Genomic DNA, 13,911 nt, shown 5'->3' with positions numbered 1-13,911 from the left:
GCCACTCCGTCTACATGCTTCATCTCAAGTCTATGAAGTTTGATGAGGTGTCCCGGAAAGGATGGTATGGCCCCAGCATTTTTCCATACACTAGTTTCTACACCGTGGTATTACCATATCTTTGATCCTCAAGAAATGATAAAATGTAGTGTTGTATATGAGTAGATGTCTCATTAACTAACTTCTTATCCAAAGATGAACATTTATGATGTGCACTCTTAAAATTCTTGTTTGGCACATCCCGTTGATTCTTCTAATTTCCCAACACAGTCTGCTCATTTCTGTTTTTTACAAGTGATGATACGTGCGTGTGCTATGAAATAACCATCTTAATTACAGGTGAAAATCAAGGTACGCACCGACGTTCTGCCTTAAGGCTAGTCATAGCGGGAGTAACTTAGCTAGTAACATAACGCACTTCAAGAAAATTCTGCTTATGTGGCAAATAATTAATGAGATATGGTAACATAATATGTTACTGTAACATAGCGCTTTTCAAGACAAGATGAGTCTACGAGCTAATAAATGAAGCCATCTATAATACTACTATTATGTTACTTTGCATTATGAAGGTAGTAACTTAGACTAGTGTTATATGCATGACACTAGTCTAAGTTACTCCCCACTATGACCAGCCTAATACTCATCATCATCTCGACCTAGTCACCTAGATTATACCATGTGTTTATATCTTCAGTCATTATGAAGACCTGCATTATTTGTAGTCAACAGATATCTAACGGGGATTCACAAACAAAAAAGCCAATTTTTGTAGTCATTTTTTCCTGCCGTGTCGAAAATGTTAGAATAAATTCGAGGCGCTCCGTCGATCTACCAAGGATCAAACAATCGCACAAGCACGCTACCGAGATTTGTTAACGAGATTCACCGCTATGGCTACATCCCGAGGCATATGACTACGGGCGCTCCTCCCCATGACACCGCTATAATACCGCACCCCGGCCACCCGAGCGCCGACACACGCCGCCGGCTCCCCCGCGTGCCCGTGCTATTATGTTGGTATAGGTTACATCGTGTGTCTACCCCCGATATATATGAGAGGCCTAGGATACAGGTGTCCTATTAGGACACAACTTTTACCCTATCTACACACAGTCCAAAACCAAGTCCAACTGTAACTTACCTTGTACAATAATATTCGACACAATTCTAACATACTCCACCTTGGCGAATATTCTTCACCACCTTGAATTCATCCATGCATTGAACCTCCTTGTACATTGGACTTGAGATACGCCATAAGCACCACCGCTACTCCCAGTCTCCATGTGACTCCACCTGTAACTGTAGTCCCTCCTCGTCTTCTTCACAGTCAACACTCGAGCAAAGTTAAGTTCCTCATTACTCTACTTTGTGCTCCCAACTTTCGAAGAATCCGTTCAACACCATCACACACCGACCACTGTCTGCGTGAAAATGAACAACTCACATATTGGACACCACATATAAGAGTTACCTGAACTCAACGTCACCGCTCATTCTGTACTGCTTGTCCAAACTTTAAGGAATTTCACTGTCGCCCTGTGTCACCCCGAGTCAAATTCACAATTGTCTTACCCTTTTCCCAGATAGTCTCTGACATGTCCCACATCTATAGCACTCCACCTCCTTATGTACTTGTCATCCGCACTTTGCCATGTGCACTGAACACCACAGAATATATGGCCATGTACTCTCTTTGCTTTTGACAATTTCAGACTTTCCGTCACTTTCTTAGATTCCCTATGGTCCATTGTCATCCATCTGACATGTCAAACTCGACAGATCTAGTCACCAACTTGAACCTGGTACTCGTCAACACTGCTTCAGCACCCCTTGCACAATTTGTCTAACCACTAGTGCCTTGGCATGTCGCTGTGTCCCGTGCTTACTGCACGCCTCGCTGCTATCACCGCGTCGAGCCTCTGCTGTCCTGGTCGAGTCTCCCGGGTAGCTAGCCCCTCTGCCTCAAACCGGCCCACTGCAGAGAACCATCGATTATCACCGACCGATGCCGAGTATCACGTCTCCATCAGACCACTGGTACCCAGTCTGAACCACGTGTCTCTCGCCTTCCCACTGAAATAGGCTACGATTCTTTGGATCCTTACACCATAGCCCCTCCATCAACACAGAGTGAAGTCGTCCATCAAACTCCAGCTTCACCTTCAACATGACTCCATGGTAGATGATCAGTCCACCCACATGCCCTGTCAACTTCAAGCTCCATGTATGCATCACCTTGAATCAACCCCGCGCCATAGTCTTGTCAAAGCCGCACAAGCTCTCGGTCATGCGCCGCGTGTTTCCACGCCCCAGAAGTTGGCTGCCACCATCAGCATCATGCTCATATGTCGTTGTCGCTGAAGTCACTGCCATCTTCTGCTTTGACCAACATCCACGTCAGTCCATCAGACAATCCAGTCCGACCCAGCTGAAATTATCCGACTGCAACCATGCTCCACCCTGCATCGTGTTTGCCTCGTACATCCCTGTGCATTGCTTAACGTCCTGTGTATGCATGATCCTTCCACGACGCTCCCGAGGCTCCTTCAAATCTTACATACGCATCGCCATCCTCCTGTACGTGCTCCAAGCTCCTTAGCAAACCTGGCCAAGAGACAAAGAAAACTATCTATGCAATTCTGACCATGATAGCCCCGCCTCTACACAATTTCTTCTGCATGTCCATCAATGCCATTAGCTTCATGTACACAAGCGGATCCTTTTTTTTCAACAAACGAATCTCGTGCCTCGCATCAAGCTTTCCTACGCACCTCACCTAGCCAACTCGTACAACTCCCGTCGAAGACTTTCCGCTCCGGCCACAAGTTCTTGATGGACCACATACCTGTGCATAGGCTGCTCCAGGCATGTGCCTTGCAAACCCAAACGCTTTGAACCCAGTCCTGCTTGAGCCACTAAGTTTTGGCCGGACCTAGCCGATCCCCTAAATATAATGAATATAGTTTACAACCGAATTTAAACACGCTGAATGGTTCCAATGTAGCAAATAGCATTTCATAGAACAACTAGGATCGCTTAGATGTTGCCAATGGTGCTCAACAAGATCTTGTTGCAGCTGAGTATGAACTTGACGGTTCTCGATCTTGCGATGCCCCTCAAGGAATGTCAAGATCCTGTTTGTATCATACTCTGGCTCAACCGGAGTCCCGTTGGTGATGTACCGAAAGTTCTCAGGCATATCTCTCTCGTCTTCAATGATCATGTTATGCAATTCACCATAGAACCTTGGAGTTCCAGTACTCGACAGAGCCACAAACAATTGCAAAGCGCTTCTAAAGCACACCGAAGGCTCTTTCCACATCTTTCCTTGCAGCTTCTTGACATTGGGCAAAGTTAGTGTTTTTGTTACCTTTTGGATGCAGAATTGTTTTAACCAAGGTGGCTCATGATGGATAGATGCCATCTGTAAGGTAGTAACCCATCGAATAGTTGTGCCCGTTGACTGAGTACTCGCAAGCGGGAGCTTCAACTTTTATAAGCCTAGAAAACATAGGTGATCTTGATAGCACATTCAAGTTATTGTGAGAGCCAGACAGACCAAAGAATGAATGTCATATCCAAAGATCCTTCAATGCAAATGCCTCAAGAATGATCGTTGGATTGTTGACATGGCCTTTGTACTGACCCTTCCAACCTGTAGGACAATTCTTCCATCTTCAGTGCATACAGTCAAGTGATCCAAGCATCCCTGGCCATCGTCTTACTTCACTCTCAGTTATCAGCCTTTGGGTGTCTTCCTATGTTGGTGCTCTCAAGTAATCCGGGCCAAATACACCGATCATTGCTTTGGTGAACCTTCGAACAGCCTCCAAGATTGTATCTTCGCCAATGCGTACATAGTCATCAATTGCATCGGCAGAATACCCATATGCCAAGACTCGAACAACCGCAATGCATTTCATCAGAGGGCTTGAACTGATCTCTCCAAATGCATTTCTCCGGAGTTTGAACAGTCATCATATCTCTCAACGGCTTTTGCAATGGCCAGGAAAAGACTTGTGTGCATCCGAAAGCGTCGGCGAAAATACTTCTTTGGATAGGTTGGGTTTGGATCAAAGTAATCTTTCATGATCTTGGCATGGCCCTTGATACGTCTCCAATGTATCTATAATTTTTGATTGCTCCATCCTATATTATCTACTATTTTGGACATTATTGGGCTTTATTATCCACTTTTATATTATTTTTGGGACTAACCTATTAACCGGAGGCCCAGCCCAAAATTGCTGTTTTTTGCCTGTTTTAGGGTTTCGAAGAAAAGGAATATCAAACGGAGTCCAAACGGACTGAAACCTTTGGGAACATGATTTTCTCATCGAATACAACTCAGGAGACTTGGACCCTACGTCAAGACACGTAATAGGAGGCCATGAGGTAGGGGGCGCGCCTACCCCCCCTCAAGCGCGCCCTCCACCCTCGTGGCCCCCCTGTTGCTCCACCGACGTACTTCTTCCTCCTATATATATCCATGTACCCCCAAACGATCAGAGCAGGAGCGAAAACCCTAATTCCACCGCCGTAACTTTCTGTACCCATGAGATCCCATCTTGGGGCCTGTTCCGGAGCTCCGCCGGAGGGGGCATCGATCACGGAGGGCTTCTACATCAACACCATAGCCCCTCCGATGAAGTGTGAGTAGTTTACCTCAGACCTACGGGTCCATAGTTAGTAGCTAGATGGCTTCTTCTCTCTTTTTGGATCTCAATACAATGTTCTCCCCCTCTCTTGTGGAGATCCATTCGATGTAATCTTCTTTTTGCGGTGTGTTTGTTGAGACCGATGAATTGTGGGTTTATGATCAAGTCTATCTACGAATAATATTTGAATCTTCTCTGAATTCTTTTATGTATGATTGGTTATCTTTGCAAGTCTCTTCGAATTATCAGTTTGGTTTGGCCTACTAGATTGATCTTTCTTGCAATGGGAGAAGTGCTTAGCTTTGGGTTCAATCTTGCGGTGTCCTTTCCCGGTGACAATAAGGGCAGCAAGGCACGTATGGTATTGTTGCCATCGAGGATAACAAGATGGGGTTTTCTTCATATTGCATGAGTCTATCCCTCTACATCATGTCATCTTGCTTAAGGCGTTACTCTGTTTTTAACTTAATACTCTAGATGCATGCTGGATAGCGGTCGATGAGTGGAGTAATAGTAGTACATGCAGGTAGGAGTCGGTCTACTTGTCTCGGACGTGATGCCTATATACATGATCATACCTAGATATTCTCATAACTATGCTCAATTCTGTCAATTGCTCAACAGTAATTTGTTCACCCACCGTAGAATACTTATGCTCTCAAGAGAAGCCACTAGTGAAACCTATGGCCCCCGGGTCTATCTTTATCATATCAATCTCCTACTACTTAGTTATTTACTTTGCTATTTACTTTGCCTTTATTTTACTTTGCATCTTTATCATAAAAATACCAAAAATATTATCTTATCATATCTATCAGATCTCACTCTCGTAAGTGGCCCTATAGGGATTGACAACCCCTATTTGCGTTGGTTGCGAGGATTTATTTATTTTGTGCAGGTGCGAGGGACTCGCGCGTAGCCTCCTACTGGATTGACACCTTGGTTCTCAAAAACTGAGGGAAATACTTACGCTACTTTGCTGCATCATCCATTCCTCTTCGGGGAGAACCAACGCAGTGCTAAAAGAGGTAGCAAGAAGGATTTCTGGCGCCGTTGCCGGGGAGGTCTACGCAAAAGTCAACATACCAAGTACCCATCACATACCCTTATCTCCCGCATTACATTATTTGCCATTTGCCTCTCATTTTCCTCTCCCCCACTTCACCCTTGCCGTTTTATTTTCCCTCTCTCTATCTCTCTATCCTCACTCTATTTGCCTCTTTTTGCCCGCTTGCTTTTTTGTTTGCTTGTGTGTTGGTTTGCTTGCTTGTCGTTATGGCTAGTCCCTTATCTTCTCCTTGACCCCTGAGTTCGAAATCTTTCACTTTAAACAAAGGTTAGGAGAAAACTTAAAAGATGCCTGGTTGAGAATAATGGAATCTCATCGTAATTGTATCTCTGAAATAAATCTGAGAATTTTGCTTCGCAATTTTTATGTTGGATTAAATATGTCTCATAGACAACTCTTGGATTGCGTTGCCAAAGGCAATTTTATTGAAATCGATCCCCATATTGCACTTGAAATTATAGAAGGTATAGTGGGAACACTACCTCAACAAAAGGGGCCTCATCCTACCCAGGAAGAGACACAAGTTTTTGAAAAAAATTGTGAAGTTACTAAAATCTTGCAGAAATCTCTTGAACCTCTTAAGAACATTAGTGGAAATATTCACCGTATGAATATGTTGATTACCTTTTGCAATAAGCGGTTGGATTCGTTAGATCTAAAATTTTCAGAATATGAAGGGAAACGTAAAGAACCTCCCGGATTCAAACTTGATTCCGCTAAAAAGTTGAAAACCAAAGATGGCAATACCTAAATCTATTCTTGCTTGTTATGCCTAGCTAGGGGCGTTAAACGATAGCGCTTGTTGGGAGGCAACCCAATTTTATTTTTTATTACTTGCTTTTTGTTCCTGTTTAGTAATAAATAAATTATCTATCCTCTGTTTTGGTTGTGTTTTTTGTGTTTAACTAATTTTTGTGCCAAGTAGAACCGTTGGGAAGACTTGGGGAAAGTCTTGTTGAACTTGCTGTAAAAAACAGAAACTTTAGCGCTTACGAGAACTGCTGTCATTTTTATTTTGAACGTGATATTTAGTTAATTATTTTTGCAGATGATTAATAGATAAATTCTTCAGGTCCAGCAATTTATTTTAGAATTTTTGGGGTTCCAGATGTTGCGCTAGCTACAGATTACTACAGACTGTTCTGTTTTTGACAGATTCTGTTTTTCGTGTGTTGTTTGCTTATTTTGATGAATCTATGGCTAGTAAAATAGTTTATGAACCATAGAGAAGTTGGAATACAGTAGGTATAACACCCATATAAATAAAGAATGATTTCATTACAGTACCTTGAAGTGGTATTTTGTTTTCTTTCGCTAACGGAGCTCATGAGTTTTTCTACTTTAAATTTTGTGTTGTGAAGTTTTCAAGTTTTGGGTAAAGATTTGATGGATTATGGAACAAGGAGTGGCAAGAGCCTAAGCTTGGGGATGCCCATGGCACCCCCAAGATAATCTAAGGACACCTAAAAGCCAAAGCTTGGGGATGCGGATGCCCATGGCACCCCCAAGATAATCTAAGGACACCTAAAAGCCAAAGCTTGGGGATGCCCCGGAAGGCATCCCCTCTTTCGTCTACTTCTATCGGTAACTTTACTTGGAGCTATATTTTTATTTACCACATGATATGTGTTTTGCTTGGAGCGTCTTGTATGATTTGAGTCTATGCTTATTAGTTTACCACAATCACCCTTGCTGTACACACCTTTTGAGAGAGCCATACATGATTTGGAATTTGGTAGAATACTCTATGTGCTTCGCTTATATCTTTTGAGTTATATAATTTTGCTCTAGTACTTCACTTATATCTTTTAGAGCACGGTGGTGGATTTGTTTTATAGAAACTATTGATCTCTCATGCTTCACTTAGATTATTTTGAGAGTCTTAATAGCATGGTAATTTGCTTAAAATCCTAATATGCTAGGTATTCAAGATTAGTAAAATTTTCTTAAGAGTGTTTTGAATACTAAGAGAAGTTTGATGCTTGATGATTGTTTTGAGATATGGAGGTAATAATATCAAAGTCGTGCTAGTTGAGTAGTTGTTAAATTGAGAAATACTTGTGTTGAGGTTTGCAAGTCCCGTAGCATGCACGTATGGTAAACGTTATGCAACAAATTTGAAACATGAGGTGTTATTTGATTGTCTTCCTTATGAGTGGCGGTCGGGTACGAGCGATGGTTTTTTCCTACCAATCTATCCCCCTAGGAGCATGCGCGTAGTACCGAGGTTTTTGATGACTTGTAGATTTTTGCAGTAAGTATGTGAGTTCTTTATGACTAATGTTGAGTCCATGGATTATACGCACTCTCACCCTTCCATCCTTGCTAGCCTCTTCGGTACCGTGCATTGCCCTTTCTCACATTGAGAGTTGGCGCAAACTTCGCCGGTGTATCCAAACCTCGTGATATGATACGCTCTTTCACACATAAACCTCCTTATATCTTCCTCAAAACAGCAACCATACCTACCTATTATGGCATTTCCATAGCCATTCCGAGATATATTGCCATGCAACTTTCCATCATTCCGTTCATCATGACACATTCATCATTGTCATATTGCTTAGCATGGTCATGTAGTTGACATAGTATTTGTGGCAAAGCCACCATTCATAATTTTTCATACATGTCACTCTTGGTCCATTGCATATCCCGATACACCGCCGGAGGCATTCATATAGAGTCATCTTTGTTCTAGTATCGAGTTGTAATCATTGAGTTGTAAATAAATAGAAGTGTGATGATCATCATTTTCTAGAGCATTGTCCCAAGTGAGGAACAAAAAAAAGAATATAAAAAAGGAGAAAGGCCATAAAAAAAAGAAAAGGCCCCCAAAAAAGAGAAAGGCCATAAAAAAAGAAAACGCCCAAAAAAGAGAAAAGAAAAAAAATGAGAGAAAAAGAGAGAAGGGACAATGTTACTATCCTTTGCCATACTTGAGCTTCAAAGTAGCACCATGATCTTCATAGTAGAGAGTCTCTCATGTTATCACTTTCATATACTAGTGCGAATTTTTTATTATAGAACTTGGCTTGTATATTCCAACAATGGGCCTCCTCAAGTGCCCTAGGTCTTCGTGAGCAAGCAAGTTGGATGCACACCCACTAGTTTCTTTTGTTGAGCTTTCATACATTTATAGCTCTAGTGCATCCGTTGCATGGCAATCCCTACTCCTTGCATTAACATCAATCAGTGGGCATCTCCATAGCCCATTGATTATCCTCGTTGATGTGAGACTTCCTCCTTTTTTGTCTTCTCCACATAACCCCCCTCATTATATTCTATTCCACCTATAGTGCTATGTCCATGGCTCGCGCTCATATATTGCGTGGAAGTTTATAAGTTTGGATTACTAAAGTATGAAACAATTGCTTGGCTTGCCATCGGGGTTGTGCATGATGATAGCATTCTTGTGTGACGAAAATGAAACATGACTAAACCATATGATTTTGTAGGGATGAACTTTCTTTCGCCATGTTATTTTGAGAAGACATAATTGCTTAGTTAGTATGCTTGAAGTATTATCATTTTTATGTCAATATGAACTATTGTCTTGAATCTTTCGGATCTGAATATTCATACCACAATTAAGAATAATTACATTAAAATTATGCCAAGTAGCACTCCGCATCAAAAATTCTGTTTTTATCATTTACCTACTCGAGGACGAGCAGGAATTAAGCTTGGGGATGCTTGATACGTCTCCAACGTATCTATAATTTTTGATTGCTCCATGCTATATTATCTACTATTTTGGACATTATTGGCTTTATTATCCACTTTTATATTATTTTTGGGACTAACCTATTAACCGGAGGCCCAACCCAGAATTGCTGTTTTTTTGCCTGTTTTAGGGTTTCAAAGAAAAGTAATATCAAACGGAGTCCAAACGGAATGAAACCTTCGGGAACGTGATTTTCTCATCGAATACAACTCAGGAGACTTGGACCCTACGTCAAGACACGTAATAGGAGGCCACGAGGTAGGGGGCGCGCCTACCCCCCCTCAGGCGCGCCCTCCACCCTCGTGGGCCCCCTGTTGCTCCACCGACGTACTTCTTCCTCCTATATATATCCACGTACCCCCAAACGATCAGAGCAGGAGCGAAAACCCTAATTCCACCGCCGTAACTTTCTGTATCCATGTGATCCCATCTTGGGGCCTGTTCCGGAGCTCCGCCGGAGGGGGCATCGATCACGGAGGGCTTCTACATCAACACCATAGCCCCTCCGATGAAGTGTGAGTAGTTTACCTCAGACCTACGGGTCCATAGTTAGTAGCTAGATGGCTTCTTCTCTCTTTTTGGATCTCAATACAATGTTCTCCCCCTCTCTTGTGGAGATCCATTCGATGTAATCTTCTTTTTGCGGTGTGTTTGTTGAGATCGATGAATTGTGGGTTTATGATCAAGTCTATCTACGGATAATATTTGAATCTTCTCTGAATTCTTTTATGTATGATTGGTTATCTTTGCAAGTCTCTTCGAATTATCAATTTGGTTTGGCCTACTAGATTGATCTTTCTTGCAATGGGAGAAGTGCTTAGCTTTGGGTTCAATCTTGCGGCCCGGTGACAATAAGGGCAGCAAGGCACGTATGGTATTGTTGCCATCGAGGATAACAAGATGGGGTTTTCTTCATATTGCATGAGTCTATCCCTCTACATCATGTCATCTTGCTTAAGACGTTACTCTATTTTTAACTTAATACTCTCGATGCATGCTGGATAGCGATCGATGAGTGAAGTAATAGTAGTAGATGCAGGTAGGAGTCGGTCTACTTGTCTCGGACGTGATGCCTATATACATGATCATACCTAGATATTCTCATAACAATGCTCAATTCTGTCAATTGCTCAACAGTAATTTGTTCACCCACCGTAGAATACTTATGCTCTCAAGAGAAGCCACTAGTGAAACCTATGGCCCCCGGGTCTATCTTTATCATATCAATCTCCTACTACTTAGTTATTTACTTTGCTATTTACTTTGCCTTTATTTTACTTTGCATCTTTATCATAAAAATACCAAAAATATTATCTTATCATATCTATCAGATCTCACTCTTGTAAGTGGACCTATAGGGATTGACAACCCCTATTTGCGTTAGTTGCGAGGATTTATTTGTTTTGTGCAGGTGCGAGGGACTCGCGCGTAGCCTCCTACTGGATTGACACCTTGGTTCTCAAAAACTGAGGGAAATACTTACGCTACTTTGCTGCATCATCCATTCCTCTTCGGGAAAAACCAACGCAGTGCTAAAAGAGGTAGCAGCCCTCCGCTCTATCACGGTTGATGTGTATGCGGCCAAATTGTGATCCTTTCCTCGGTCGTCGAACATCATCGTTGAAAATCATGCCTAAAACTGTGTCAAAGTCATCGTCGTTTTGTTCCTCCTCTTCGGATGACGACGAGTGCCCCAACGCCATCTTCCTCAACCTCTTCATCTATAATTCAAATGGTTCGGTTCAGTCCAAACGGCTCGGTTCAAAGAGAAACAAACAAAAAACTCACCTAGGCAATTCTTCGAACACTTGGGGTGCGGTGGTGGTGCAAAAGCCGGCCGACATGGTTTAGACCGAACCAGTGAGCAGCGTGTGACCTGCAGTGGTGCGCAAGCAAGGTGAGATGCGGCAGTTGCTAGAGAAAGAAGAAACTCGAAAGAAAACGGACGAATCAACAATGGCGATAGCGGCGGCGTTTCACCTTGATTCCGGTGACGGCGACAGGGGCCGAACGGGCTGGACGACGGGCAGAACGGCGGCGGAGGGTAAGGGATGGAATGAGGTAGCGGCGGGGCTGGCGGGAGGCGCACTGGCGAAGATGCAGCGGCGGCGTGAACGCGAGAGAGAGCCGCAACGTTTTACTCGGCTGCCTATCGGTGGAGTAAAAATAGAGAAATTTTTGGGGCCGAAGTAAAAATATACTCCACTAACAGTAGATAGGGGATCGGCTAGGTGCCGGTTAGTGGAGTGAAATTAGGGGATCGGTTAGAAATGTCGTTACTTTGCAGACTTCATTGCAGGAGTATGGTAATGCTGACTTCAATGTAGTTAAGAGAGAAGGTGTTGGATGCTGAAACCTATATCACAATATGTAGTGTGCTTCATCTACATCAAATGCAAGGAAAAATCTTCTTTAAACACCAATCTTGGTCTAAATATATTATGAAAGCATAAATGCCTTATTTTTGCAAGGGTGTTTTTTAAGGGCATGTGCTACTTAATACTCTCTTTGTTCCGTAAGGAGTACATATAGATTTTTTGAAATGTCAGACTTCACAAATTTTGGCCAACTTTATAGAGGAAACTATTTATATGCACAATACCAAATATATAAATATGAAACTACATCTTATGAAATCTAATGATAGATGTTTGGTATTCTAGATGTAGATTTTTTCTCCACAAACTTGGTCAAAGTTTGTGAGGTTTGATTTAAAAAAAAATCTATATGCACTACATTATGGAATGGGGGGGGGGGGTTTGAAAAAATAAGAATAGTAACATAATTTGAACCTATTAGTATCCATGGTAGAATTTGTCGTTTTATGTTTCTAAATGTGTGGATCAAGTCTGAATTCAAAATTTGATGAGATGGTAGATACATCCTTTGCAGTGTTGTCCATAAAATTTCTAAGAACCTTTATACGCCAAACCAACACGATTTCGCCGATTTTCATCTAAAGAGGTGAGTTCATACAAGTCACCACTTTTTTTTTATCAAATAATGGTTTAGTGTTATGGTTCATATGAGTCAAGATGCTGCTCCATTGTTTTTTTCCTTTACGAGAAGGCCAAGGACATATATTAAATCTGTCAATACCATGGTTGAAAAATAAAGGACAATATAGATTACAACCAATCAAATATCCTTCAGTGTTTTTATTGCAATTTTCTAAACAAATCCAAACAGCCTTTAACATTAAGTAAAGATAACGAGCATAAGCTTATCCCAAGCCGAAACACAGCCATCAAAGTTGGGCCAGCTAAGACGCAATTCAAGCAAGACTTCCCATGTAGGACATTACGTTGAAGAAAAGGATATTCTGCTTAGTAGCACGTCCCCTCCGACGCTCGTATCTTAACCCTTACAACGCACACACATTGGTCAGTTTTGAGTTAGAAGCTGTCTACAACTCGTAGCGGTAGAAATTGGGACAACCCGTCCCATGATCGCGCCCCTGGAAGAAGTGACATTGGTTGGACCAGACCTAATATATAGAGAGTAACGATGCTTCCATCTCGAGTTCACGGTAGCATCATCTTCAACCAGGATCCAGATCCCCACTTCCACCCACTCCTGGTAAAATCTTTTAGGCACAACTCGCCTTGCTGCATCACGTCCAACAGAAAGGATTCATCGAGTGCACGACCCAATGACAAAGGTATCCGGTAGTCGAATGACGTAGAACATCTCATCTTCCAGGTTGTTGAAGCGAACGAACATGGGGTCGAAGATGGTTGCAGACCAGACCTGGCTGAAAGACTTGAACCGCAGGAGGGACTTCATTGGCAGCCAAAAAATGATCTTGAGAACAAGCTCTTCCAGCAACTGGGGGGACATCTTGCCGCCTCCCTCTCCCTCTTCTTACAAGTCTTCAAAGTCTTGAAGTCCATGGCATACATGCAGCAAGAAACACACTATGATGCGTAATATTTTTTGAGGCAATACTATGATGCTTAATAACTCGACATTGTTAGTTTTTTTAGGGAAGCCAAGAATTTATTACTCAAAGACTACAAAGTTTGGAATACAAATAGGATCATGGGTTGGCCCAAGCAAACATGACGGCCCGATCTAATGAATGGGAGAGCTTGGCTAGCGAATGAACTTCAAAATTAGAAGCTCGACCTTCAAAACTAAAGATACATTTGAAGTTTTTTGATCTAAGCTTGATTTCATTAATGGTCTGATCGTAACTTCTGTGGCATTGTTAGTATAATTGCCAATAAATAAATATCCTTGTTGCAAGTCCATTTGTACCCTCAAATGTGGCTCAATGGACAAATACCCCTCTGAAGTCGATTTTGCTACAAGTTTTCTATGATTTAGGTCTCTAAAACCGGGTAAATTGCTCCTTGAGAAGTTTTGCTATGATTTAGGTGGTTTGGGGAAATGACGTTGTCCTCCACTTCTCTCCACTAAAGTCAAGTCCTACACAGACCCATACAAAAACA

Source organism: Triticum urartu, chromosome 2A (assembly GCF_056163025.1).
Source record: "Triticum urartu cultivar PI428250 chromosome 2A, HENAU_Tu73, whole genome shotgun sequence".
Lineage (NCBI taxonomy): Eukaryota > Viridiplantae > Streptophyta > Magnoliopsida > Poales > Poaceae > Triticum > Triticum urartu.
This window is presented reverse-complemented; position numbering follows the sequence as displayed.